Below are 11,455 nucleotides of genomic sequence, written 5' to 3' on the forward strand. Positions count from 1 at the left end.
TGAGACTACACCATCTAGACTAGTGTCAGTCATCAGGAGGGGAGTGTCCCCAGAGAGGTGAGACTACACCATCTAGACTAGTGTCAGTCATCAGGAGGGAGTGTCCCCAGAGAGGTGAGACTACACCATCTAGACTAGTGTCAGTCATCAGGAGGGGAGTGTCCCCAGAGAGGTGAGACTACACCATCTAGACTAGTGTCAGTCATCAGGAGGGGAGGGGAGTGTCCCCAGAGAGGTGAGACTACACCATCTAGACTAGTGTCAGTCATCAGGAGGGAGTGTCCCCAGAGAGGTGAGACTACACCATCTAGACTAGTGTCAGTCATCAGGAGGGAGTGTCCCCAGAGAGGTGAGACTACACCATCTAGACTAGTGTCAGTCATCAGGAGGGAGTGTCCCCAGAGAGGTGAGACTACACCATCTAGACTAGTGTCAGTCATCAGGAGGGGAGTGTCCCCAGAGAGGTGAGACTACACCATCTAGACTAGTGTCAGTCATCAGGAGGGGAGGGGAGTGTCCCCAGAGAGGTGAGACTACACCATCTAGACTAGTGTCAGTCATCAGAGGGGAGTGTCCCCAGAGAGGTGAGACTACACCATCTAGACTAGTGTCAGTCATCAGGAGGGGAGGGGAGTGTCCCCAGAGAGGTGAGACTACACCATCTAGACTAGTGTCAGTCATCAGGAGGGGAGTGTCCCCAGAGAGGTGAGACTACACCATCTAGACTAGTGTCAGTCATCAGGAGGGAGTGTCCCCAGAGAGGTGAGACTACACCATCTAGACTAGTGTCAGTCATCAGGAGGGGAGTGTCCCCAGAGAGGTGAGACTACACCATCTAGACCAGTGTCAGTCATCAGGAGGGGGGGAGTGTCCCCAGAGAGGTGAGACTACACCATCTAGACTAGTGTCAGTCATCAGGAGGGAGGGGAGTGTCCCCAGAGAGGTGAGACTACACCATCTAGACTAGTGTCAGTCATCAGGAGGGAGTGTCCCCAGAGAGGTGAGACTACACCATCTAGACTAGTGTCAGTCATCAGGAGGAGTGGAGGGAGTGTCCCATCAGGAGGGGAGTGAGAGGTGAGACTACACCATCTAGACTAGTGTCAGTCATCAGGAGGAGGGGAGTGTCCCCAGAGAGGTGAGACTACACCATCTAGACTAGTGTCAGTCATCAGGAGGGGAGGGGAGTGTCCCAGAGGAGGGTGAGACTACACCATCTAGACTAGTGTCAGTCATCAGGAGGGGAGGGGAGTGTCCCCAGAGAGGTGAGACTACACCATCTAGACTAGTGTCAGTCATCAGGAGGGGAGTGTCCCCAGAGAGGTGAGACTACACCATCTAGACTAGTGTCAGTCATCAGGAGGGGAGTGTCCCCAGAGAGGTGAGACTACACCATCTAGACTAGTGTCAGTCATCAGGAGGGGAGTGTCCCCAGAGAGGTGAGACTACACCATCTAGACTAGTGTCAGTCATCAGGAGGGGAGTGTCCCCAGAGAGGTGAGACTACACCATCTAGACTAGTGTCAGTCATCAGGAGGGGGAGTGTCCCCAGAGAGGTGAGACTACACCATCTAGACTAGTGTCAGTCATCAGGAGGAGGGGAGTGTTCCCAGAGAGGTGAGACTACACCATCTAGACTAGTGTCAGTCATCAGGAGGGGAGGGGAGTGTCCCCAGAGAGGTGAGACTACACCATCTAGACTAGTGTCAGTCATCAGGAGGGGAGGGGAGTGTTCCCAGAGAGGTGAGACTACACCATCTAGACTAGTGTCAGTCATCAGGAGGGGAGTGTCCCCAGAGAGGTGAGACTACACCATCTAGACTAGTGTCAGTCATCAGGAGGGGAGTGTCCCCAGAGAGGTGAGACTACTATAGACCAGAACCCTATTCCCTATATAGTACACTATTACAGACCAGAACCCTATTCCTATATAGTGGCACTACTATAGAATAGAACCCTATTCCTATATAGTGGTACTACTATAGACCCTATTCCCTATATAGTGGTACTACTATAGACCAGAACCCTATTCCCTATATAGTGGTACTACTATAGACCAGAGCCCTATTCCCTATATAGTGGTACTACTATAGACCAGAACCTATTCCTATATAGTACACTACTACAGACCAGAACCCTATTCCCTATATAGTGGCACTACTATAGACCAGAACCCTATTCCCTATATAGTGGTACTACTATAGACCAGAACCCTATTCCCTATATAGTACACTACTACAGACCAGAGCCCTATTCCTATATAGTGGTACTACTATAGACCAGAGCCCTATTCCCTATATAGTGGTACTACTATAGACCAGAACCCTATTCCCTATATAGTGGTACTACTATAGACCAGAACCCTATTCCCTATATAGTACACTACTACAGACCAGAACCCTATTCCCTATATAGTGGCACTACTATAGACCAGAACCCTATTCCTATATAGTGGTACTACTATAGACCCTATTCCCTATATAGTGGTACTACTATAGACCCTATTCCTACATAGTGGTACTACTATAGACCCTATTCCCTATATAGTGGTACTACTATAGACCCTATTCCCTATATAGTGGTACTACTATAGACCAGAGCCCTATTCCCTATATAGTGGTACTACTATAGACCCTATTCCCTATATAGTGGTACTACTATAGACCAGAGCCCTATTCCCTATATAGTGGTACTACTATAGACCCTATTCCCTATATAGTGGTACTACTATAGACCAGAGCCCTATTCCCTATATAGTGGTACTACTATAGACCAGAACCCTATTCCCTATATAGTGGTACTACTATAGACCAGAACCCTATTCCCTATATAGTGGTACTACTACAGACCAGAACCCTACTCCCTATATAGTGGTACTACTATAGACCAGAGCCCTATTCCCTATATAGTGGTACTACTATAGACCAGAGCCCTATTCCCTATATAGTGGTACTACTATAGACCAGAACCCTATTCCCTATATAGTACACGACTACAGACCAGAACCCTATTCCCTATATAGTGGCACTACTATAGACCAGAACCCTATTCCCTATATAGTGGTACTACTATAGACCAGAACCCTATTCCCTATATAGTACACTACTACAGACCAGAACCCTATTCCCTATATAGTGGCACTACTATAGACCAGAACCCTATTCCCTATATAGTGGTACTACTATAGACCAGAACCCTATTCCCTATATAGTACACTACTACAGACCAGAACCCTATTCCCTATATAGTGGCACTACTATAGACCAGAACCCTATTCCCTATAGTGGTACTACTATAGACCAGAACCCTATTCCCTATATAGTACACTACTACAGACCAGAACCCTATTCCCTATATAGTGGCACTACTATAGACCAGAGCCCTATTCCCTATATAGTGGTACTACTATAGACCAGAACCCTATTCCCTATATAGTGGTACTACTATAGACCAGAACCCTATTCCCTATATAGTACACTACTACAGACCAGAACCCTATTCCCTATATAGTGGCACTACTATAGACCAGAACCCTATTCCCTATATAGTGGTACTACTATAGACCCTATTCCCTATATAGTGGTACTACTATAGACCCTATTCCCTACATAGTGGTACTACTATAGACCCTATTCCCTATATAGTGGTACTACTATAGACCCTATTCCCTATATAGTGGTACTACTATAGACCAGAGCCCTATTCCCTATATAGTGGTACTACTATAGACCCTATTCCTATATAGTGGTACTACTATAGACCAGAGCCCTATTCCTATATAGTGGTACTACTATAGACCCTATTCCCTATATAGTGGTACTACTATAGACCAGAGCCCTATTCCTATATAGTGGTACTACTATAGACCAGAACCCTATTCCTATATAGTGGTACTACTATAGACCAGAACCCTATTTCCTATATAGTGGTACTACTACAGACCAGAACCCTACCCCATTCCCTATATAGTGGTACTACTATAGACCAGAGCCCTATTCCTATATAGTGGTACTACTATAGACCAGAGCCCTATTCCCTATATAGTGGTACTACTATAGACCAGAACCCTATTCCTATATAGTACACTACTACAGACCAGAACCCTATTCCCTATATAGTGGCACTACTATAGACCAGAACCCTATTCCCTATATAGTGGTACTACTATAGACCAGAACCCTATTCCCTATATAGTACACTACTACAGACCAGAACCCTATTCCCTATATAGTGGCACTACTATAGACCAGAACCCTATTCCCTATATAGTGGTACTACTATAGACCAGAACCCTATTCCCTATATAGTGGTACTACTATAGACCAGAGCCCTATTCCCTATATAGTGGTACTACTATAGACCAGAACCCTATTCCCTATATAGTACACTACTACAGACCAGAACCCTATTCCCTATATAGTACACTACTATTCCCTATATAGACCAGAACCCTATTCCCTATATAGTGGTACTACTATAGACCAGAACCCTATTCCCTATATAGTGGTACTACTATAGACCCTATTCCTATATAGTGGTACTACTATAGACCCTATTCCCTATATAGTGGTACTACTATAGACCCTATTCCTATATAGTGGTACTACTATAGACCCTATTCCCTATAGTGGTACTACTATAGACCAGAGCCCTGGTACTACTATAGACCAGAACCCTATTCCCTATATAGTGGTACTACTATAGACCAGACCCTATTCCCTATATAGTGGTACTACTATAGACCAGAGCCCTATTCCCTATATAGTGGTACTACTATAGACCCCAGAGACCCTATTCCCTATATAGTGGTACTACTATAGACCAGAGCCCTATTCCCTATATAGTGGTACTACTATAGACCAGAACCCTATTCCTATATAGTACACTACTACAGACCAGAACCCTATTCCCTATATAGTGGCACTACTATAGACCAGAACCCTATTCCCTATATAGTGGTACTACTATAGACCAGAACCCTATTCCCTATATAGTACACTACTACAGACCAGAACCCTATTCCCTATATAGTGGCACTACTATAGACCAGAACCCTATTCCCTATATAGTGGTACTACTATAGACCAGAACCCTATTCCCTATATAGTGGTACTACTATAGACCCTATTCCCTATATAGTGGTACTACTATAGACCAGAGCCCTATTCCCTATATAGTGGTACTACTACAGACCAGAACCCTATTCCCTATATAGTGGTACTACTATAGACCCTATTCCTATATAGTGGTACTACTATAGACCAGAACCCTATTCCCTATATAGTCATTCATTAGACCAACTATTCAAACTGCGACATATACAAAAATGTCTAGTTAGCAAGCTTCTTTCAAACTGGTGACAAAACAGACATATACGTTTAAAAATGGTAAAAAAGTTCATCTGACTCTGGGCAAAATAGATCATATCCATAAGTGTCTCTTTAAAAATGCACAGAGACGTTATGAGACCAGAAAGGCTTCAGAGAGTGTGAGACTCTTAAACTCTGTAGGTTTAGAGAAGAGGATTCAGCGAGGGTGACAACAACACAAAGATGTCTCAGGTCCCGTTTAACAAAAAAAAAAATCCTTCTGTTCTAAACAGTAGTAAATGACTTGTGAGACCAGAGAGACGTTGTTATCCTTCACAGGGTGAGTCGTTGAGAAAGTGAGACCAGAGGTTCATACAGGAATCTGTCCATGTTCAGACCAGAGACGTTGTGAGACCAGAGACGTTGTGAGACCAGAGACCAGGCGACTTGAGACCAGAGACGCTGTGAGACCAGAGACCAGAGACGTTGTGAGACCAGAGACCAGAGACGACTTGAGACCAGAGACGCTGTGAGACCAGAGACGTTGTGAGACCAGAGACGTTGTGAGACCAGAGACGTTGTGAGACCAGAGGCGTTGTGAGACCAGAGATCAGAGCTGTGAGACCAGAGACGTTGTGAGACCAGAGACGTTGTGAGACCAGAGACCAGAGACCAGACTTGAGACCAGAGACGCTGTGAGACCAGAGACCAGAGACCAGAGACGTTGTGAGACCAGAGACGTTGTGAGACCAGAGACCGACTTGAGACCAGAGACCAGAGCGTTGTGAGACCAGAGACGTTGTGAGACCAGAGACGTTGTGAGACCGTCAGAGACGTTGTGAGACCAGAGACGTTGTGAGACCACGTTGTGAGACCAGAGACGTTGTGAGACCAGAGACGTTCAGAGCTGTGAGACCAGAGACGTTGTGAGCGTTGTGAGATCAGAGACCGATTGAGACCAGAGACCGTTGTGAGACCAGAGGCGTTGTGAGACCAGAGACGACGTGAGACCAGAGACGTTGTGAGACCAGAGCGTTGTGAGACCAGAGACGTTGTGAGACCAGAGACCAGAGACGTTGTGAGACCAGAGACGTTGTGAGACCAGAGACGTTGTGAGACCAGAGACAGAGACGTTGTGAGACCAGAGACGTTGTGAGACCAGAGACGTTGTGAGACCAGAGACCAGAGGACGTTGTGAGACCAGAGACGCTGTGAGACCAGAGACGTTGTGAGACCAGAGACGTTGTGAGACCAGAGACGTTGTGAGACCAGAGACGACGTGAGACCAGAGACGTTGTGAGACCAGAGACGTTGTGAGACCAGAGACGTTGTGAGACCAGAGACGTTATGAGACCAGAGACATTGTGAGACCAGAGACGTTGTGAGACCAGAGACGTTGTGAGACCAGAGACGTTATGAGACCAGAGACGTTACCAGAGACCAGAGACGTTATGAGACCAGAGACGTTGTGAGACCAGAGACCGACGTGAGACCAGAGACGTTGTGAGACCAGAGACGTTATGAGACCAGAGACCAGAGAGACGTTGTGAGACCAGAGACCAGAGACGTTGTGAGACCAGAGGCGTTGTGAGACCAGAGGCGTTGTGAGACCAGAGACAGAGACTGTGAGACCAGAGACGTTGTGAGACCAGAGACCAGAGACGCGTTGTGAGACCAGAGACGTTGTGAGACCAGAGACGTTGTGAGATCAGAGACACAGAGACCAGAGACGTTGTGAGACCAGAGAGATCAGAGACGTTGTGAGACCAGAGATGAGACAGAGACGTTGTGAGACCAGAGACGTTGTGAGACCAGAGATCAGAGACGTTGTGAGACCAGAGACGTTGTGAGACCAGAGACGTTGTGAGACCAGAGACGTTGTGAGACCAGAGAGGTTGTGAGACCAGAGATCAGAGACGTTGTGAGACCAGAGACCAGAGACGTTGTGAGACCAGAGACATTGTGAGACCAGAGACGTTGTGAGACCAGAGACCAGAGGCGTTGTGAGACCAGAGATCAGAGCTGTGAGACCAGACCAGAGACGTTGTGAGACCAGAGACGTTGTGAGACCAGAGACGCTGTGAGACCAGAGACCAGAGACGTTGTGAGACCAGAGACGTTATGAGAACAGAGACGTTGTGAGACCAGAGACGTTGTGAGACCAGAGGCGTTGTGAGACCAGAGACGCTATGAGACCAGAGACCAGAGCTGTGAGACCAGAGGCTATGAGACCAGAGACGCGTTGTGAGACCAGAGACGTTGTGAGACCAGAGACGTTGTGAGACCAGAGACGTTGTGAGACCAGAGACGTTGTGAGACCACGTTGTGAGACCAGAGACGTTGTGAGACCAGAGACCAGAGACGTTGTGAGACCAGAGGCGTTGTGAGACCAGAGATGCTGTGAGACCAGAGACGTTGTGAGACCAGAGACGTTGTGAGACCAGAGACCAGAAACGCTGTGAGACCAGAGACGACGTGAGACCAGAGACGTTGTGAGACCAGAGATAGACAGACCTGAGAGGTTAATGAAAGAGCAGCATTAAGTGGGAGGAATTACAGAACCCCCAACATCCTGAAAATTGTGTTTTGGTCCAATAGCAACAGCTCCTTCTGAGATGCCCAATACCAGAGATGATAGAAAACAGAGAGATCAATAGCTAAATTACAACGGCTCCTTCTGAGATGCCCAATACCAGAGATGATAGAAAACAGAGAGAGAGATCAATAGCTAAATACAACGGCTCCTTCTGAGATGCCCAATACCAGAGATGATAGAAAACAGAGAGAGATCAATAGCTAAATACAACGGCTCCTTCTGAGATGCCCAATACCAGAGATGATAAAAAACAGAGAGATCAATAGCTACATACATATCAGTGTGGATGACGGATCACCACCTCAAGCTGAACCTCGGCAAGACGGAGCTGCTCTTCCTCCCGGGGGAAGGACTGCCCGTTCCATGATCTCGCCATCACGGTTGACAACTCCATTGTGTCCTCCTCCCAGAGCGCCAAGAACCTTGGCGTGATCCTGGACAACACCCTGTCGTTCTCAACCAACATCAAGGCGGTGGCCCGTTCCTGTAGGTTCATGCTCTACAACATCCGCAGAGTACGACCCTGCCTCACACAGGAAGCGGCGCAGGTCCTCATCCAGGCACTTGTCATTTCCCGTCTGGATTACTGCAACTCGCTGTTGGCTGGGCTCCCTGCCTGTGCCATTAAACCCCTTCAACTCATCCAGAACGCCGCAGCCCGTCTGGTGTTCAACCTTCCCAAGTTCTCTCACGTCACCCCGCTCCTCCGCTCTCTCCACTGGCTTCCAGTTGAAGCTCGCATCCGCTACAAGACCATGGTGCTTGCCTACGGAGCTGTGAGGGGAACGGCACCTCAGTACCTCCAGGCTCTGATCAGGCCCTACACCCAAACAAGGGCACTGCGTTCATCCACCTCTGGCCTGCTCGCCTCCCTACCACTGAGGAAGTACAGCTCCCGCTCAGCCCAGTCAAAACTGTTCGCTGCCCTGGCCCCCCAATGGTGGAACAAACTCCCTCACGACGCCAGGACAGCGGAGTCAATCACCACCTTCCGGAGACACCTGAAACCCCACCTCTTTAAGGAATACCTAGGATAGGATAAGTAATCCTCTCACCCCACCCCCTAAGTTTTAGATGCACTATTGTTAAGTGACTGTCCCACTGGATGTCCTAAGGTGAATGCACCAATTTGTAAGTCGCTCTGGATAAGAGCGTCTGCTAAATGACTTAAATGTAAATGTAAATGTAAAGCTAAATACAACGGCTCCTTCTGAGATGCCCAATACCAGAGATGATAAAAAACAGAGAGATCAATAGCTAAATACAACGGCTCCTTCTGAGATGCCCAATACCAGAGATGATAAAAAACAGAGGGATCAATAGCTAAATACAATGGCTCCTTCTGAGATGCCCAATACCAGAGATGATAGAAAACAGAGAGAGATGGGAGTTTACAGCAGCAGTGAGGAACATTTATAAGACAGAGGATCAACGCTGTATATAACATCCGTATACAATGAATCTTTAACTAGGTCCAGTACAGTGGACTCTCTGGCCTAGTGGTAGCCTAGTGGTTAGAGTGTAGAGGAGGTAGGTAGCCTAGTGGTTAGACTCTAGTGTAGAGAGTGTAGAGGCGGCAGGGTAGCCTAGTGGTTAGAGTGTAGAGGCGGCAGGGTAGCCTAGTGGTTAGAGTGTAGAGGCGGCAGGGTAGCCTAGTGGTTAGAGCGTTGGACTAGGTTGCAAGTTCAAACCCCTGAGCTGACAAGGTACAAATCTGTCGTTCTGCCCCTGAACAGGCAGTTAACCCACTGTTCCTAGGCCGTCATTGAAAATAAGAATTTGTTCTTAACCGACTTGCCTAGTTAAATAAAGGTAAAATTTAATTTAAAAAACCAGGGACAAACTACCAGGTAGACATGGACAAGCCGCTGACCTGAAGATTGGATTTAAAATACACTTGACTTAGGGGCCGGGCCTCCTGGTGACGCAGTGGTCTAAGGCCACCACAGATTCTGGGATCGAGCCCGGGTTCTGTCAAGGCGGCCGCGACCGGGGAGGTCCATGGGGCGTCGTCCGGGTTAGGGAGGTTTTGACCGGCTGGGATATCCTTGTCCCATCGCGCTCTAGCGACCCCTGTGACGGGCCCGGGCGTAGTGCACACTGACACGCTCACCAGGTGTAAACGGTGTTTCCTCCGACACATTGGTGCGGCTGGCTTCCGGGTTGGATGTGCGCTGTGTCAAAGAAGCAGTTGGTTGGGGTCGTGTTTGGGGGAAACGCACGGCTCTCCGACCGGGGAGTTGCAGCGATGAGACAAGACTGTAACTATCAATCGGGAGAAAAAAGGGGTCAAAATAAATTGTACAAAAGACACCTGACGTGAAAAGTGACGTTATCGTTTTATAGTCTATTTCTGGGTAATATAACCTGGTCTGCATGGACACACAGTGACCTGGGTAATATAACCTGGTCTGCATGGACACACAGTGACCTGGGTAATATAACCTGGTCTGCATGGACACACAGTGACCTGGGTAATATAACCTGGTCTGGTCTGCATGGACACACAGTGACCTGGGTAATATAACCTGGTCTGCATGGACACACAGTGACCTGGGTAATATAACCTGGTCTGCATGGACACACAGTGACCTGGGTAATATAACCTGGTCTGCATGGACACACAGTGACCTGGGTAATATAACCTGGTCTGCATGGACACACAGTGACCTGGGTAATATAACCTGGTCTGCATGGACACACAGTGACCTGGGTAATATAACCTGGTCTGCATGGACACACAGTGACATGGGTCAATATGACCTACATCTGGTCTGCATGGACACAGTGACCTGGAGTAATATAACCTGGTCTATGGCAACAGTGAAATGGTACCAGAAGTGAAATCTCTGCCATGGACAAACCACAGTGACCTGGGTAATATAACCTGGTCTGCATGGACACAAAACAGTGACCTGGGTAGGTAGAGGAGTGGTCTGTGTGACCTGTAATATCGGTTCATGGACACACAGTGACCTGGGTAATATAACCTGGTCTGCATGGACACACAGTGACCAGGGTAATATAACCTGGTCTGCATGGACACACAGTGACCTGGGTAATATAACCTGGTCTGGTCTGCATGGTGCTGTGACAGTGACCTGGGTAAATAACCTGGTCTGCATGGACACACAGTGACCATGGTGATAATATAGCTGGTCTGCATGGACACACAGTGACCTGGGTAATATAACCCTGGTCTGCATGGACACACAGTGACCTGGGTAATATAACCTGGTCTGCATGGACACACAGTGACCTGGGTAATATAACCTGGTCTGCATGGACACACAGTGACCTGGGTAATATAACCTGGTCTGCATGGACACACAGTGACCTGGGTAATATAACCTGGTCTGCATGGACACACAGTGACCTGGGTAATATAACCTGGTCTGCATGGACACACAGTGACCTGGGTAATATAACCTGGTCTGCATGGACACACAGTGACCTGGGTAATATAACACCAGTCTGCATGGACACACAGTGACCTGGGTAATATATCCCTGGTCTGCATGGACACACAGTGACCTGGGTAATATAACCT

The sequence above is a fragment of the Oncorhynchus gorbuscha genome, unplaced genomic scaffold, assembly GCF_021184085.1.
Source record: "Oncorhynchus gorbuscha isolate QuinsamMale2020 ecotype Even-year unplaced genomic scaffold, OgorEven_v1.0 Un_scaffold_1262, whole genome shotgun sequence".
NCBI lineage: Eukaryota > Metazoa > Chordata > Actinopteri > Salmoniformes > Salmonidae > Oncorhynchus > Oncorhynchus gorbuscha.